This window comes from Schistocerca nitens, chromosome 3 (assembly GCF_023898315.1).
Source record: "Schistocerca nitens isolate TAMUIC-IGC-003100 chromosome 3, iqSchNite1.1, whole genome shotgun sequence".
Classification (NCBI taxonomy): Eukaryota; Metazoa; Arthropoda; class Insecta; order Orthoptera; family Acrididae; genus Schistocerca; species Schistocerca nitens.
The window spans coordinates 344,545,017-344,563,959 of NC_064616.1; the positions used below are offsets into that span (position 1 = coordinate 344,545,017).

Consider the following 18,943-nt stretch of genomic DNA (forward strand, 5'->3'; position numbering starts at 1 on the left):
TTCAATCCACCGTTTGTCTTTATAGTCTTCCACCATCTTTCTTGTAAACTGTGACTGTATTGTCCTTCTCCCATAGAAGAGATTTAATATGTTGAGTGCTCATCTTCTGCCCTGATACTTTTTTCACTGCTGGTCATAATATGTTCTGATATCTCCGAGTACTATCGTTGTATTATATGCTTTTGCATTTATTTGATGGAAAAGAAATATGAAACAATATGATGTTATATAGTTTTCATTAACCTGATTTCAGACTTCTTGCCAAGAATATCGTTCTTAGTCTTAAACGTCAGTTTTTAATGTGGACCTATATCCTTAAAACTTCTGTTAACTGTCTTGGGATATAAACTGTGCCATGATTCTTCCAGTGCTATTATTTTTACAGCATAATCTTACTAGCCATTACTGAGTTTTCTCACTGTGTCCTTCAGCTAGATAATACGTTATAAACAGGTTAGTTTCACAGCTCCTTTTACACACTTACATCTTTCGAATAAAATTACTCGTAACAGCCGATTCTGTATACAATTTCCATAGAAATATTGCGATTAAAAACGCACAAGACACGCATTGACTAAAAACGTGAATCAAATCCTCGGGAGTCCAACAATCTTTGTTGTTACGTTATCCAACAGTAGCTGCACGTAAGGATATTATTTCTTTCGCAATACTAATAATCTCAACAAAATAGTCTACTTCCAAGACCAAAGTAGAGGTTATGCTGAACACAGTTAGAGAAAAGAATAGAAGCCGCAAGAGTTCCAGTCTTAGGACAGAAGTTTCCGTAGTGTTTCCCAGAATTTCGCTGCAAGTAGGTTCTGCGGTGTTGTGTAATTAAGTTGTGACAGCTTAACAGCTCCTGCAAAGGTTACAGAGCGGTGCAGCTGTAATAGCCACGGCATGTCACAGCCACGGGCAGATGTTTCATGGCTGGTGCCCGTGGAAGGCGGCGCGCAAAGGCCACGACACACTTATACCTTCAGGAGGACTCAATTTATAGGCCAAAGCAGAACGGCAAATGCGCTGTCTTTCATATGCGAGCGTACCATCATTTCTGCGATATAATTTGTAATTACACAAATTTTAATTGCACATATAAAACACTTTCGCTGTCAATACTTGCCTTTTGAACTTGATTCTGCCGGCCAGAGTGGCCGAGCGGTTCTAGGCGCTACAGTCTGGAACTGCGCGACCGCTACGGTCGCAGGTTCGAATCCTGCCTCGGGCATGGATGTGTGTAATGTCCTTAGGTTAGTTAGGTTTAAGTAGTTCTAAGTTCTAGGGGACTCATGACCTGAGAAGTTAAGTCCCATAGTGCTCAGAGCCATTTTTGAACTTGATTCTGAAACACTTGGGTAAGATCTGTCTGCCAAAAAGGCTAAAATCAAACGAAAAAAATACAGTTGATGTTATATGATTGCATGAATGCGAAAGAACAGACACCACACATTCATATAATTGATATGTCTCCATGCGCTATGAATCCACAACCTTCAGCGCAGATGCACAGTTACGTTCGTCCTGAGGCGGGAATCTATAATTAGCGAGCACGGAGGACATGGACGGGGACTGGGGATAAGTGGTGGCGCCACTTGGGACAGTGGATCGAACAAGGAGCGTGCAGAAATACGAACTGTACCCGAGTGGCTCGGTAGTTAACGCAACTGCTTGCTAACCAGGAGGTCCCGGGTTCGAGTTCCGTTCCGGCACACATTTTCAATAGTGGCCGCTGATTCCGCATGAAGTCCCAATGCAGCTGATGTCATCAGTTCCTTCCCTTTCCTGTTTCCCCCCTCTTACCTTCAATTTACATAACAATTGAAGTTCACTTACTTTGTTTATTATTGTCATCGAGTGCGCCATGAGGAAATAGATAAATACAACTACGCAGATATTGTAAGTAGGCTGTTTAGGTTTTTATGTTGGTAACGCTACGTAGCGCTCTGTATGAAAATCACTGACTGTGCTGTGTGCAATCTGTGGCTGCTTGGCATTGTTGGAATTTTCGCTATTGTAGTGTTGGGCAGTTGGATGCGAACAGCGCGTAACGTAGTGCAGTTGGAGGTGAGCCGCCAGCAGTGGTGGATGTGGGGAGAGAGATGGCAGAATTTTGAGAGCGGACGATCTGGACGTGTGTCCATCAGAAAGAGTAAATTTGTAATACTGGATATCATGAACTGATATATATGACTTTTGAACATTATTAAGGTAAATACATTGTTTGTTCTCTATCAAAATCTTTCATCTGCTAACTATGCCTGTCAGTAGTTAGTGCCTTCAGCAGTTAGAATCTTTTATTTAGCTGGCAGTATTGGCGCTCGCTGTATTGCAGTAGTTCGAGTAACGAAGGTTTTTGTGCGGTAAGTGATTCATGAAAGGTATAGGTTATTGTAGTCAGGGCCAGTCTTTTGTAGGGATTATTGAAAGTCAGATTGGGTTGCGCTAAAAATATTGTGTGTCAGTTTAGTGTTGATCAGAGTAAGTAGAGAGAGAAATGTCTGAGTACGTTCAGTTTTGCTCAGCTGTTTGAAAATCAAATAACGTAGAGGTTTTCCAGCACTGTCATTTATAAAGTTTTTTTCTAGGTGACGTTACAATATCTAACCACAGAAAGTAACTTTGAGTTCCATTCCTACGCTGACAAGATCATAAATAATCAAAAAATGGAAGGTAGATCATCTTGATAACAAAATAACTCTTACGTTTGGTGGTAACTGAAGGAAACTTCACAACCCAAGATGGCTAAAAAAGAATTTTATCAGATGACTAGTACCAGTAGAGCTATGCTGTCATCATCGGACCTTTCGGTTTCGAATTTTTATAACATATTATCCATCAGTGTTACAGGTCGCTTTACATTGCATTGTAACACTGATGGATAATATGTTGTAAAACTTCAAAAGCATAAGATCCGATGATGACAGCATAGCTCTGACGAAACCGGTCATCCAATAAAATGCTTTTTTCAGCAATCTCGGCTTGTGAAGTTTTCTTCAGTTAATATATATTGCAGATCGCTCAAAGACTGACCAAATCAGGAATATATATCTTATACTTCTGATGATAGTTGTCGGCATTATGAAATACGATGTCTGTTAGTCATGCATTACTGTTAGATGTAGCCAGGAACAATTACGTAGGGCGATTTACTGACAGACGACCTGTCAACAGCGTTTGGTCCAAATATATTCACTGCCTTGACATTCACTGCCTTGACATTCTTGTTTTAAACATGGCTGTTCGTCATCAGAAATTACCTAATGTTTCAGTGCAGGTTACTGGTGCAATACTTTTATAACTGAATCATATCTCTTTTTTTTTTCATTCATACTTTTAAGGACTGTTGTGGGCCTCTAGAGCATTGCATTCCATATTGAAAGTTGGTTTTTTATACTAGAGGAGTCTCTAGAGAGCTTCTTATTACAGTGACTTGGTTCTGCGAAGCCACCTTGGAATCAAAAGTTTCTGGGAACAGATGCCTGAATGTCAACCAGTAGTATAACACTTCCGTGTCTGCTAGTTGATATCCATGTGGACCAGTCTCTCAGTAGTTTTGGATTACTTTTCGAGCTTTTGTCATTAATTCTTGACATTTTCGCTGTAGTTCTTCAGCATCAGTACTGGTGGAGTCGTCCATCCTAAATGAATAACCTAATACAGTATAAGGTCAGTTATTGATGGCAGTGATCAAACCTTAGAATTCAGGCTAATGATAAAACTGTGACAATTCTGGCAAAGCCAAGGTGAAAATCTCTCAGCCTAAGACTCCTACTTACCCGTGGACTCCTTCCTCCTGCAACTACACCCCTGTCTAGTTTGAGTTTCTACCCTTTCTGTACTTCATTTTTTCTGTGAGGTCGTGGGTTCGAGTTCTCAAATGAATATATTTTTTTATTATTTTAGATTAAAATGTACCAAATACTCTTCCTGTTATAATGTCATTATTTTAAATTCTTTTAGTGTTACAGATATGTCCAGCCACTGCCGCTTCTAGTATAAATCCTATCATCCTTGTGTAGTCGCCTGAGCTATGCCTGGTGCAAACACGAGGGAAGACAGTTTCGCACATTTCAAGTATTTTAGCAAAACTTCATACTTATTAGTAATGATGAATTTGAGTTCCAGAGTCTGTATCTTTTCTAAATCGCTACCCAGACCTCTCTTATGTGTAAGTTTGCTCCTCATAGCTGTGTGTTTGAACTCAGATAACGCAGTTTTGCACTTTTTAAAAATTGCGCAAGGATCCTTTCTTCTCCTCCTTTCCCCCTCCCAAACAAGTTCTTGTCTGAAATAGAACCACGTACCTCAATTTTTTCCATCACTTTTTCAAGAGAACGAACGTACTGTTGTTTCCCACTGAGCACAAACTGAACTGTAATATCAGCGATTATAGGTGTTGCGGCAATGCCCTCAGAATGTCTGTCTGAACTTGTAGTAATCTTTGAAAATCGGTGATTTAAAGACAGTAAATGTGTGTCATCCGTTGGCGATCTGGCAGTCACATTCGTAGGTTACATACATTTCATTTCCCTATCGTGCATTGTGTGTATTGAACCGAGGACCTAGAAACGACAGAGAGGCTTCGTCCCGCCGTAGCCCTCAGTGGTTTGCAACCCCACAGCAGTCCACCCAGTTTGAGCTGTAGAATAATTATGGTGTAGCATACATGGAGACAGTGTTTGTGCAGCAGTCGCCGACATAGTGTAACTGAGGCGGAATAAGGGGAAACAGACAGCATTCGCCGAGGCAGATGGAAAACGGCCTTAAAAACCATCCACAGGCTGGCCTGCACACCGGACCTCGACACTAATCCGCCGAGCGGATTCGTGCCGGGGAATTACTTCTCTACGCGCCGTCGTAGCTTTGCGGAGATAAATTGTGGGACCTTCTGAATACAGGCTAATGGGGTGGCAAGCTGAAGTTTTGAATTTAACGTTCAAAAAATCGTTCACACAGGTGAATCGTACAAACATACCGTCATTTGAGAACACCTCGGTTGGTGTTCCGCATACAGCCTGCCTTTCGCAAACAGTAGTATTCAGTGAACTGTGGATGAAGCCCGACCAACAGTGAATTACATACATTGAGCGAAAATAATAGTAGTATGTAATATACAAACAATATGAGTAAAGCCATTGCTTGTAACTTTTTATGACATCATCTAACTATGTACTCCTTGTGTTCTTAGCATTGAGAATGGCTAGCTTCTAGCCGAAATCTAGATCTGCACAATAAAATTTAAAAAGGACTACTGATCACTGCAACTATAATTTGCAAGTTGTTAAAATTTGTTGCTAACTTAGACAAAGATAAAGATGATCTGTGAATGTATTTTAAGTTAAAATTAAAATTGTATGTAATGGAAGAAATAACAGATAACAATAAATTTCACTTAGATATGATGTGACAGCTCTTCCCTCTAAAACTTCTATATGTTTGGTATACATCTTTTACATATGCTTTCTTGAGTGTGCTAATACTTAGTTAATAATGTACTAGTCAATTAGGTTACAATGTGTTTCCGATCTTAAGATAACAGTGGAGATTGGGAGTTGATAGTCAGCTGCATCACTCACACCTGATTCAGCGGAAGAAGAAGAAATGTCACATCTTCAGATAGTGTTACACGTTATGAAATGGTATAACAACCAACTACATAGAGAGTTGCATTTTCAAATTGATTCGATTTAGTATTGGAGAACCTTAGCTTATTTTTACTATGTTCGTGTGTGATCTCGTCTTCATTTCCTGTGCGTGGTATAGCATCTGAGTCAGTGTCTGTGTTTGAGTCGTTTAACATGTACTGCTGATCTGTCGGATGTGGAGCCTGTCGTATTATAGCGTATGGTCTCTCCTGTTTGTATGCCGCATGTAGCACTCTCGATACTTCGTCTGCGATGTTGTTCATACAGTTCCAGTCATCTCTGCGTATTAAGTGTCCTATTACTTGGTTCTCTATCCTCGGTCTTATATGTCCTAGGGCATCGCAGATGAGCACTACGTGTTTAGGTGTGCCATTTTCACCACAGGCACAGGTGTGAGTTTGTTTTAGGCCAAACCTGTGAAGGTGCACAGGATACGGACCGTGACCCGTGAGGAAGTACAACATGCTACGTATTGGGTTTACGTACCTCAAATTCATCCGCTCTCTGATACTGGAGAAGAAAGAGTGGACCCGTCTTCACTTATCAGTTGTGTCTCACTCTGCTAGCCGTGTACAAGTTCTCCACGAGCTTAATTTCCGTTTCTCTGTTACGTCGTGTCCAGTTATTTCTCTTATTTTGTTGCGTCTTCCCCTCTTCAACCAGTAGGCCGCTGCTTTGTAGCGAATCATAATAGCTAGAGGGAAAACTCCCAGTACCACACGCAGTGCGTCAATCGAGGTCGTGCCGAAAAGCCCCGAGATGCTGAGAAGAATTGTCCTCGGGCCGCGCGTCACGATGGTTTTGTAAGTACCTAAGCATAATCGATGTGCCCGAGCAAGCACTATGTAATATGTCCTCGTTGTCTATATGGGTATTCTCTATCGTATGGTGTTCAGTCTTGCAAGTTTATGCATGAGTTTCGTCGCTTTGCTAATTGTTAGTCTACCATGTTCGTTAAAGCGTAAATGTTCGTCAGTACAAATGCCGAGTTATCTTGTCAGAGCTTTCCTTTTTGTAGATATGTTGTTTATCTTTATAACTGGATTTCTTTTATGTGTGCCTCTTAGAAGTAGGTAAACAGTTTCGTTAGTTGCTATTGTTTGTTGTTCGTGCACCATTCACCGATGAACGTGAGGGGCTGCGTGGCTTTACTCTCTAACTGGGACCTGGAGTTTGCAGATACCATTACCGTAAGGTCATCAGCGTACGCAACCATTCTGTTTATCATGTATTGTCTTCTAGCGCATTCAACAGTATTTCTGTCGCTATGTCAGATTACACTGGTAACGGGCAAGGCGAACTCTAGATTGCGGTTTATTGCTAGAATCCTGAAGCGATGCAGTCCTTCAACAAAGGAAATTGCTTACAATACGTTAGTTCGTCCAGTCTTAGAGTATTGTTCGTCTGTATGGGACCCTTACCAGTTGGGTCTGATTCAAGAGATTGAGAAGGTACAAAGAATAGCGGCAAGATTCGCGACTCGTACATTTAGCCATAGCGAGAGCATTACAAATCTCATACAAAGTTTGAAGTGGGACACACTTGTAGATAGATGACGAGCTAAACGAAAGGGGCTGCTCACTAAATTCCGAAATCCGATCTTCGCCGAGGATGTAGAGCATATATTATTACCACCAACTTTCAAATCACGCAGTGATCACCATTCAAAGATAAGGAATATTAGAGCTTGTACTGAGGTGTTCAGGCAGTCGTTTTTCCCTCGCGCGATCCGCGAGTGGAATAGAGGGAGAGGGGGGGGGGGTGGTAATATGACTTTTGCGCGAATTGTGCCCTCCGCCACACACCGCTTGGTGGCTAGCGGACTGTATATGTAGATGTAGATGTAGATGTCCCAGAAAAGCGGTCCGCATATGGATCCTTGCGAACAATCTCTGGTTACTCTCTTTATAGCCTTTTGGAGACCAGTCTTCCATTACAATAATCTCTAAGGCTGTGATATAGAGCCAGCGGAGTACTCATTTCTCTGAGTCTTGAATACAGGGCCGGTCACCAAAGTTTGTTGAAAGCATAAGCTATGTCAATTTGGATTCCTACTATGTATTTGTTCAAATGGTTCAAATGGCTCTGAACACTATGGGACTTAACATCTGAGGTCATCAGTCTCCTAGAACTCAGAACTACTTAAACCTAACTAACCTAAGGACATCACACACATCCATGACCGAGACAGGATTCGAACCTGCGATCGTGGCGGTCGCGCGGTTCCAGACTGAAGCGCCGAGAACAGCTCGGTCACTGCGGCCGGCCTATGTATTTGTCATGTCTTGTCTGTCACACGGTAATCTCTCCTGTTCATTTGCCAGAATGTTAATGAGGTATATTGGTCTGTATGTCTTAGGGTCAGTCAGGTCTTTGTCCTCTGCTTTCTTGAGTATAACTGCATTTGCCGTTTTCGATATATTCGGTATTCGTCTTTCTAGTAGAGCATCATTCAGTACATCTTTCAGGTATAGTACGATAAGTGGACCAGCTTCTTTGATGGTTTCGGGTGGATGCCATTCGGGCACGGAGGCTATTTGTTCTTTACTTTGTGTACTGCAGTTTCCTCGCGAGCAAAGGGGATGGTGATACCTCCGTGCGGGACTGCTACGGTCGCAGGTTCGAATCCTGCCTCGGGCATGGGTGTGTGTGATGTCCTTAGGTTAGTTAGGTTTAAGTATTTCTAAGTTCTAGGGGACTTATGACCTAAGATGTTGAGTCCCATAGTGCTCAGAGCCATTTGAACCATTTGATACCTCCGTTTTCGTATTTGTCATCAGGTAGACTGCGAAGGTCGGTGTGAAGCTGATTGTCCTGAGTGTGGTCATCGACAGGAAGTTGTTTGTTGAGGAGATACTGTGCTGTGCATCCCCAGCCCCTTATGCTAGTACCATCTGGTTTCTTCAGTGGCCGGCCGGTGTGGCCGAGCGGTTCTGGCGCTTCAGTCTGGAACCGCGCGACCGCTACGGTCGCAGGTTCGAACCCTGCCGCGGGCATGGATGTGTGTGATGTCCTTAGGTTAGTTAGGTTCAAGTAGTTCTAAGTTCTAGGGGAATGATGACCTAAGATGTTAAGTCCCATAGTGCTCAGAGCCATTTGAACCATTTGTTTCTTCAGTGTTGAAAACGCTGTCGGAGTCTGCAGTTTAAATGGCTCCCCCCAGATATCGCAGATATTGTTCTCTAAGTTTGTCCTAACATATGTGTCCCAATGTTCTTTCCTAGTCCTATGTAGTTCTCTTTGTATAGTGTTTTTCGTCGCGGTAGTGCTGAATGTCTAATTTCCCTTTCCTGTGCTGTCTTGGATTTTTGGTAATATCGTCGTTTATCACGAATGTCTTTTCTTAGTCTTGTTAATAATGCTGACCATGGTGGCTTTTGTTTGGCTACGTCGCGTTCTGCAGGTATTGTTGTAGCTTGTGCTCTCTGTAGGAATGTGACCTCTGTAATCTATGCTTCCTTGGGTGACACATACAGTAAACTCTTCAGTCACGTGCCTTAGTTGTTGCCACTTTGCTTTGGGCAGCAGCAACCTTGCGTGTTGTGATATGTCTGTGTCTGTTTTAGTGAATATAATAATTGCGTTATGATCACTGAGTATTCTCCTATCGAGCGCAGCTAGTTCGCTAACTGTGTTAATGATGCACCGTTTTCCAGACAAATGTCTATGTTGCTACCTATTCCACTATTTCCGCGGTTAAGTTGGCGGCTGGGCTACATTGCTTCAAACGAAAAGTTTACATTCATTTATACCGACGATTATTATTTGTCCTCTGGCATTCGTTCTGTCAGAGGGTTGGTCTAGGTTTGTGTCTATCAAGATAAGTAGTCGTCTGCCATTTGCAAATCGCGCAACTTCTTTTATTACGTCAGCAAAATGCTCTATATCAATTAGTGCTTGGCGTAGATCGACGAGATAATTCATATTGCCCCGCCTGATGTTATTTCGGCTGTAACCGTGTGTTGTGTGCATAGTTGCGTTATTTGTGTTACTGTAAAGTTAGTGTTTACTACAACGATTGCACCCATGGCCTTGTTTGCATCTGTGGTTTGCATGTACTACCTCGGAAGGCCTGGAAATCTTCCACCTCGTGTGTATTTACTTCCGCGCGTTCTGGATGTTATCGAGGTACACGCGTCCATGCGCCCTTACTAGGTCCTTGTAGACATACTTAAGATTAAGGCCTTTATTTCTTCGTCCACATGATTTGGGTAGAAAATTTACAGAGTTCGCGTTTATATGAGTGTAAGTTTTCGGTTCGTAGAATCATTCTGTCTGTTTGTTCAGTGCTGGGGTAGCATATAATGTTGCCCAGTGGGCTATTCATTCTTGTTACTGGTCCTAGTGAAGTCTGAAAAACATCTTTCTTTCCCAGTCGACTGAGGCGCAAGTTCTCTTCGACGTCGTCGTAGTCTATTTTGTTTGGCTCAAATGGTTCAAATGGCTCTGAGCACTATGCGACTTAACTTCTGGGGTCATCAGTCGCCTAGAACTTAGAACTAATTAAACCTAACTAACCTAAGGACCTCACACACATCCATGCCCGAGGCAGGATTCGAACCTGCGACCGTAGCGGTCGCTCGGTTCCAGACTGTAGCGCCTAGAACCGCACGGCGACTCCAGCCGGCTCTATTTTGTTTCTTACTTCATGGCTTTGTAATTCTATCTGTTGTACTAGATCGTGGTGTTTACTGTAGTTTTCGGTTTTGGGTTAGTGCTCACATAGGCATATAGGCAGTCGGCTTTCCCTCGCTCTGTCTGCAAGTGGAACTGGGAAGGAAACGACTAGTTGTGAAACAGGGTACCCTCCCTTACGCACCGTGCGATGGTTCGCGGAGTATGTATGTAGATGTAGATGTAGTTTTGGCGTCTCGTCAGTTGGAGAGTGTTGTGGTTTTTCAGTGTCAGCTTTAATGTACACTACTGGCCATTAAAATTGCTACACCACGAAGATGACGTGCTACGGACGCGAAATTTAACCGACAGGAAGAAGATGCTGTGATATGCAAATGATTAGCTTTTCAGAGCATTCACACAAAGTCGGCGCCGGTGGCGACACCTACAACGTGCTGACATGAGGAAAGTTTCCAACCGATTTCTCATCCACAAACAGCAGTTGACCGGCGTTGCCTGGTGAAACGTTGTTGTGACGCCTCGTGTAAGGAGGAGAAAAGCGTACCATCACGTTTCCGACTTTGATAAAGGTCGGATTGTAGCCTATCACGATTGCGGTTTATCGTATCGCGACATTGCTGCTCTCATTGGTCGAGATCCAATGACTGTTAGCAGAATATGGAATCGGTGGGTTCAGGAGGGTAATATGGAACGCCGTGCTGGATCCCAACGCCCTCGTATTACTTGCAGTCCAATTGACAGGCATCTTATCCGCATGGCTGTAACGGATCGTGCACCCACGTCTCGATCCCTGATTCAACAGATGGGGACGTTTGCAAGACAACAACCATTTGCACGAACAGTTCAACGACGTTTGCAGCAGCATGGACTATCAGCTCCGAGACCATGGCTGCGGTTACCCTTGACGCTGCATCACAGACAGGAGCGCCTGCGATGGTGTACTCAACGAGGAACCTGGGTGCACGAATGGCAAAACCTCATTTTTTCTGACGAATCCAGGTTCTGTTTACAGCATCATGATGGTCGCATCCGTGTTTGGCGACATCGCGGTGTACGCACATTGGAAGCGTGTATTCGTCATCGCCATACTGGCGTATCACCCGGCGTGATGGTATGGGGTGTCATTGGTTACACGTCTTGGTCAACTCTTGTTCGCATTGACGGCACTTTGAACAGTGGACGTTACATTTAGATGTGTTACTCCCTGTGGCTCTACCCGTCATTCGATCCCTGCGAAACCCTACATTTCAGCAGGATAATGCACGACCGCATGTTACATGTCCTGTACGGGCCTTTCTGGATACTGAAAATGTTCGACCGGTGCCCTGGCCAGCACATTCTCCAGATCTCTCACCAATTGACAACGTCTGGTCAATGGAGGCCGATGCGCTGGAGTTTCGTCTGTGTTATGATCCTGTTCTGGATGGGCTTGACCGTGTCTCTGATGTCTGTTGTCATTTTTATGCACCTCTGTTGAGTGTAGCGTGTTGTTTTTAATGTCTTCTTTATTGAGGGCTTCCTCTTCCAGTTCTACTGTAAGAAATGTCGCCGTTTGGAGTGTTGTCCATTGTAAAAGTTCATGTTTGATGTGCCTCCCCACATTGTAGTCCATGGAGCCGTAGAAACACGCATCGTCGACGTAATCTGTTAGACTAATATATATCTGCACAGTGTTGAAACTTTTGAAGGGATTCATGTCCGTTGGAGAGTCTGTGCTCAGCAGCGTTGTTGCCTCTAGGCTACTGCACGTCGTCATGCTCTTGTTTTGGTTGCTGGTGATTCGTGTTTGCTTCTGTGATGAGGAATGCTGCTGTTCATATCTGTTTTGTTGAGAAGACGTTTGTACATTTCAGTTGTTGATATCTGAATTCGTATCCCTATCTAAATTTCCAAAGAGTGTTATCTCACCGCTTTTGTTTTGGTGTGTGCTAGTTGACTTTGTTGGTGACATCGTACTCCGTTTTTTCTGTTTGTCTTTAGTAGTTCATTGTAAGTAGGGCATTCTACTCAAACCGCTTTGTTAAATATTCTTTTCCTGTTCATGCAACGAATACAGCCAACAGTTGTTTCTTCATTACATTAGAATTTTTTGTGACCATGTTTCGCACATTTACCGGAGACAGCTTCCCTGTCACCTCTTTTCAAAGACTGGCCAAAATCCCAACAGTTGAGGCGGTTTTGCGCTGAAACATAGTTCCTAATGAGTGGTGATTCAAATTGTATTTACACCCTATCCTTCTGTAACACCAGTAATCTGATCCTTGGTGTTCCCTCTAGAATATTATTTACCGTTATTTTCCCTTTCGCACCTGTTTTGAATCGTATTTTGACTTCTTAAAATTCCTCTTTGGTGATGTGGTCGCTGATATTTATTTTAAACAGCTCTTCTACAATGTCTTGATGTGTAAGCGTTGTCGGAACGCTGCGTTCAGACAGTAGCGGTTTTAGTTACCTCGGCTCTTCGCATCGAACATCCGTTAAGTGCGATGTTTTTTCATTAATCTTCCTCTTGTCTGCTGATCAGTCAGTCTCAAGAATTACTGTGTTTGCTGTATTCCTTGTTGTTTTGACTTTAATTTTGTCAAGTCAAGGGTTTATTGCTTTAGTGCAGGACTAGTGATCAGGGACTTTACGCCACCACCCCTTCTCCCCTCTACCGGAAACGCAAAGGAAAAACAGCCAACAGCACGTGACTTTCCCAGCCGGTTACCCATCCAAGTACCGGTCACGTCCGATGTTGCTTAACATCAGGAATCTGACGAGAACCGGTGTATTCAACTAGACATGGCCGTTGGCTACTAGTAATACTTCACAAGTTTCATGAAGTAATCAAATGACGAATCTGATTCTATTCACATCTCGGCAGAGGTAAGGCAAAGTCGCCTTCCACCTGAAAATTCGCTCGGATACCACAGAGCTTTACTAGGTATGGTCCTATTTGATTTTGCATACCGTTGCCTTCCGCCGATCTTTGAATTGGCTTACCCAGCTAGTTACAGCTGTCCTCCAGTTCAGCATGGACTCCTAACGATATTATAATTTGATGTTCCTCACACATAAATGTAATTGCCAGTGGCGAAAGAAGCGATAACAGAAAAAAAATCCTAGAAGGGAATGGGAATCAAACCCCGGACTTTTCGGTTTGTAATTTCACCTTCTCAACTATTATTACAATGATTTATATACATCTACATAAAAGGAGATACACCTCCAAGGACGATGATAATATTCCAAAGTTGACAGATGGTTCCACATTGCACAACATTCTAACGATTTCTTCTCAGTGCCAGGACGTTCATGGTACTTTATCAGATGTCGTACGATTCGTTTGCTATACCAGTAACTGGTGATGAACTAAGTGTGGCCTCCAATAAAACATTCGACCGAGGCGCCAATCTGCCGTAGTTGCCCAGGCATACATGATGGTAGCTGTCAGCAACTTACAACGAAGAATTTTACTCGTATTGGCAACTAAAATACGTTTTGAGTGCTTTTGCGTCAGCATGTGTACGTGTGTGTGTGTGTGTGTGTGTGTGTGTGTGTGTGTGTGTGTGTTTGTGTATTGTCTACTGCCAAACACGACGTTTCGTTTCATTTGTAAATCTATATAGCCACTGTATCTCATAACTTGGCTACAGTGCAGTATCTGACTTTGGTACAGCATGAGTGCAGTAAAGCGACCTGTGTAAGTAACCATCCAACTCTGTTTTTTGTTTCTGACGATGCTTGGCTACAGTAGCCTTGTAACTGTTGTTGTTGTTGTGGTCTTCAGTCCTGAGACTGGTTTGATGCAGCTCTCCATGCTACTCTATCCTGTGCAAGCTTCTTCATCTCCCAGTACCTACTGCAACCTACATCCTTCTGAATCTGCTTAGTGTATTCATCTCTTGGTCTCCCCCTGCGATTTTTACCCTCCACGCTGCCCTCCAATACTAAATTGGTGATCCCTTGATGCCTCAGAACATGTCCTACCAACCGATCCCTTCTTCTGGTCAAGTTGTGCCACAAACTTCTCTTCTCCCCAATCCTATTCAGTACCTCCTCATTAGTTATATGTTCTACCCATCTAATCTTCAGCATTCTTCTGTAGCACCACATTTCGAAAGCCTCTATTCTCTTCTTGTCCAAACTATTTACCGTCCATGTTTCACTTCCATACATGGCTACACTCCATACAAATACTTTCAGAAATGACTTCCTGACACTTAAATCTATACTCGATGTTAACAAATTTCTCTTCTTCAGAAACGCTTTCCTTGCCATTGCCAGTCTACATTTTATATCCTCTCTACTTCGACCATCATCAGTTATTTTGCTCCCCAAATAGCAAAACTCCTTTACTACTTTAAGTGTCTCATTTCCTAATCTAATACCCTCAACATCACCCGACTTAATTCGACTACATTCCATTATCCTCGTTTTGCTTTTGTTGATGTTCATCTTATATCCTCCCTTCAAGACACCATCCATTCCGTTCAACTGCTCTTCCAAGTCCTTTGCTGTCTCTGACAGAATTACAATGTCATCGGCGAACCTCAAAGTTTTTATTTCTTCTCCATGGATTTTAATACCTACTCCGAATTTTTCTTTTGTTTCCTTTACTGCTTGCTCAATATACAGATTGAATAACATCGGGGAGAGGCTACAACCCTGTCTTACTCCCTTCCCAACCACTGCTTCCCTTTCATGTCCCTTGACTCTTATAACTGCCATCTGGTTTCTGTACAAATTGTAAATAGCCTTTCGCTCCCTGTATTTTACCCCTGCCACCTTTAGAATTTGAAAGAGAGTATTCCAGTCAACACTGTCAAAAGCTTTCTCTAAGTCTACAAATGCTAGAAACGTAGGTTTGCCTTTCCTTAATCTTTCTTCTAAGATAAGGCGTAAGGTCAGTATTGCCTCACGTGTTCCAGTATTTCTACGGAATCCAAACTGATCTTCCCCGAGGTCGGCTTCTACTAGTTTTCCATTCGTCTGTAAAGAATTCGTGTTAGTATTTTGCAGCTGTGGCTTATTAAACTGATTGTTCGGTAATTCTCACATCTGTCAACACCTGCTTTCTTTGGGATTGGAATTATTGTATTCTTCTTGAAGTCTGAGGGTATTTCGCCTGTTTCATACATCTTGCTCACCAGATGGTAGAGTTTTGTCAGGACTGGCTCTCCCAAGGCCGTCAGTAGTTCCAATGGAATGTTGTCTACTCCGGGGGCCTTGTTTCGACTCAGGTCTTTCAGTGCTCTGTCAAACTCTTCACGCAGTATCGTATCTCCCATTTCATCTTCATCTACATCCTCTTCCATTTCCATAATATTGTCCTCAAGTACATCGCCCTTGTATAGACCCTCTATATACTCCCACCTTTCTGCCTTCCCTTCTTTGCTTAGAACTGGGTTGCCATCTGAGCTCTCGATATTCATACAAGTGGTTCTCTTCTCTCCAAAGGTTAGTTCAAATGGCTCTGAGCACTATGCGACTTAACTTCTGAGGTCATCAGTCGCCTAGAACTTAGAACTAATTAAACCTAACTAACCTAAGGACATCACACACATCCATGCCCGAGGCAGGATTCGAACCTGCGACCGTAGCGGTCACGCGGTTGCAGACTGAAGCGCCTTTAACCGCACAACCACACCGGCCGGCTTCTCTCCAAAGGTCTCTTTAATTTTCCTGTAGGCAGTATCTATCTTACCCCCAGTGAGACAAGCCTCTACATCCTTACATTTGTCCTTTAGCCATCCCTGCTTAGCCATTTTGCACTTCCTGTCGATCTCATTTTTGAGACGTTTGTATTCCTTTTTGCCTGCTTCATTTACTGCATTTTTATATTTTCTCGTTTCATCAATTAAATTCAATATTTCTTCTGTTACCCAAGGACTTCTACTAGCCCTCGTCTTTTTACCTACTTGATCCTCTGCTGCCTTCACTACTTCATCCCTCAAAGCTACCCATTCTTCTTCTACTATATTTCTTTCCCCCATTCCTGTCAATTGTTCCCTTATGCTCTCCCTGAAACTCTGTACAACCTTTGGTTCTTTCAGTTTATCCAGGTCCCATCCCCTTAAATTCCCACCTTTTTGCAGTTTCTTCAGTTTTAATCTACAGGTCATAACCAATAGATTGTGGTCAGAGTCCACATCTGCCCCTGGAAATGTCTTACAATTTAAAACCTGGTTCCTAAATCTCTGTCTTACCATTATATAATCTATCTGATACCTTTTAGTATCTCCAGGGTTCTTCCATGTATACAACCTTCTATCATGATTCTTAAACCAAGTGTTAGCTATGATTAAGTTGTGCTCTGTGCAAAATTCTACCAGGCGGCTTCCTCTTTCATTTCTTAGTCCCAATCCATATTCACCTACTACGTTTCCTTCTCTCCCTTTTCCTACACTCGAATTCCAGTCACCCATGACTATTAAATTTTCGTCTCCCTTCACTATCTGAATAATTTCTTTTATTTCATCATACATTTCTTCAATTTTTTCGTCATCTGCAGAGCTAGTTGGTATATAAACTTGTACTACTGTAGTAGGTGTGGGCTTCGTATCTATCTTGGCCACAATAATGCGTTCACTAAGCTGTTTGTAGTAGCTTACCCGCGTTCCTATTTTCCTATTTATTATTAAACCTACTCCTGCATTACCCCTATTTGACTTTGTGTTTATAACCCTGTGGTCACCTGACCAGAAGTCTTGTTCCTCCTGCCACCGAACTTCACTAATTCCCACTATATCTAACTTTAACCTATCCATTTCCCTTTTCAAATTTTCTAACCTACCTGCCCGATTAAGGGATCTGACATTCCACGCTCCGATCCGTAGAACGCCAGTTTTCTTTCTCCTGATAACGACATCCTCTTGAGTAGTCCCCGCCCGGAGATCCGAATGGGGGACTATTTTACCTCCGGAATATCTTACCCAAGAGGACGCCATCATCATTTAATCATACAGTAAAGCTGCAGGCCCTCGGGAAAAATTACGGCCGTAGTTTCCCCTTGCTTTCAGCCGTTCGCAGTACCAGCACAGCAAGGCCGTTTTGGTTATTGTTACAAGGTCGGATCAGTCAATCATCCAGACTGTTGCCCTTGCAACTACTGAAAAGGCTGCTGCCCCTCTTCAGGAACCACACGTTTGTCTGGCCTCTCAACTGATACCCCTCCGTTGTGGTTGTACCTACGGTACGGCTATCTGTATCGCTGAGGCACGCAAGCCTCCCCACCAACGGCAAGGTCCATTGTTCATGGGGGGGGGGGGGGGGGGTATCTTATGGAATTCAGTATGTGTACATTTAAATGTTTATGGTAATTCTTTAATTAATGTGTAAATTAAAAAATATGTTTACAACTTTTGATTTTTTCCGCAGTGTTGAAGACCAACTCACTTCGGTTCTGTGGAAAGAATACTAGCATAGCAGCTCGTCCGTAAATATTTTTTTTTATTTTTATTTACACGTCAAGTTCCGTAGAACCAAATTGAGGAACAAATCTCAGTACATGAAATTACAACATAAAAGTAATAACAGATAAAAATCAAATGTTTATGAACCCGAAAAATGTCAGTCCATAAGTTTAAGTAAACGCAATAAACAATACAACAAGAATCAGCTTAATTTTTCAAGGAACTCTTCGACAGAACAGAAGAAGTGAGCCATGAGGAAACTCTTCAGTTTCGATTTGAAAGCGCGTGGATTACTGCTAAGATGTTTGAAAACGAGTGGTAGCATACTGAAAATGGATGGAGCACAACAGTACAAGATTCTGATAGCTAGACGACGTTGGCCAATCAGTGTGGTGGATATCTTCACCTTCGAGAAATTTGTCCACTACAGAAGGTGACTGCGGACAGACAACACTATCGATAGCGTGGTAGTATGCACCAGCCTCTCCTTCGAGACATAACACGTACGACTACAGGACATTGTCTCTGCGCCTCTGGGATTAACAGTGTTGTGGACTACCAACGAAGATATGAAGCTTTTTTAAATATCTATTTTCTGGTATAATAACAAAATAATTCACATAAATAACGATTTTCAGGCGCTCTTCAATTCTATAAGAACCAAATGAAAGTGAATTTAAGCTATAATTTTAAATATTTTAACATGGAAGATTGTTAAAATTTAAATCTTTCGAGACTGTCACACTATAGTGAGAAACAGTGATAATCTCAGTGTTACATGTAACAGCATTATTAATCAGTACAAACGGTGAGAAAATCTTACATTTTCATAGCATTGACGCATTTGAGTTGACACAGCGTGAAACATTCGATGGTATACAGAATTGAAAACAATGATCTCACAAGACCAGTGCAAAATGAAATGCAAACTTCAAAAATAAAATAAAAGAAAAGGAAACAAGACGGTCATATAGGAACATTTTCCTACAAACAAATGGATATAACCTGCCCTCATTACATCTACATAGCTACGTGTCTGATCTACATCACAGTATGACGTAATTGCATCACTCGAACTGCAATTTGGTCATTTATAATACCTGAAAAAATCCACATTGTAACTGTTTACGTCCTTTAAAAACTCTTTTCCGAGGTAAGATGTGTGCTACATATTAAATATGAGTATTACATGCATAGCAAAAATATATTCAAACATTTTATTAAAAAAAGTTTTTTCCCTTCTTAAAGTAGCATAACGATAAACAA

The 18,943-nt window shown here is 42.3% G+C and overlaps 1 protein-coding gene and 1 pseudogene across 1 annotated transcript in view; one reads left to right on the plus strand and one right to left on the minus strand.

Moving 5' to 3' along the window:
- Positions 1-18,943, plus strand: part of LOC126248296 (transforming growth factor-beta-induced protein ig-h3-like) — a 414,865-nt gene that overhangs the window by 138,943 nt on the left and 256,979 nt on the right. The gene's annotated exons all lie outside the window — the stretch shown is intronic.
- On the minus strand, positions 12,958-13,076 carry LOC126250221 (5S ribosomal RNA; annotated as a pseudogene).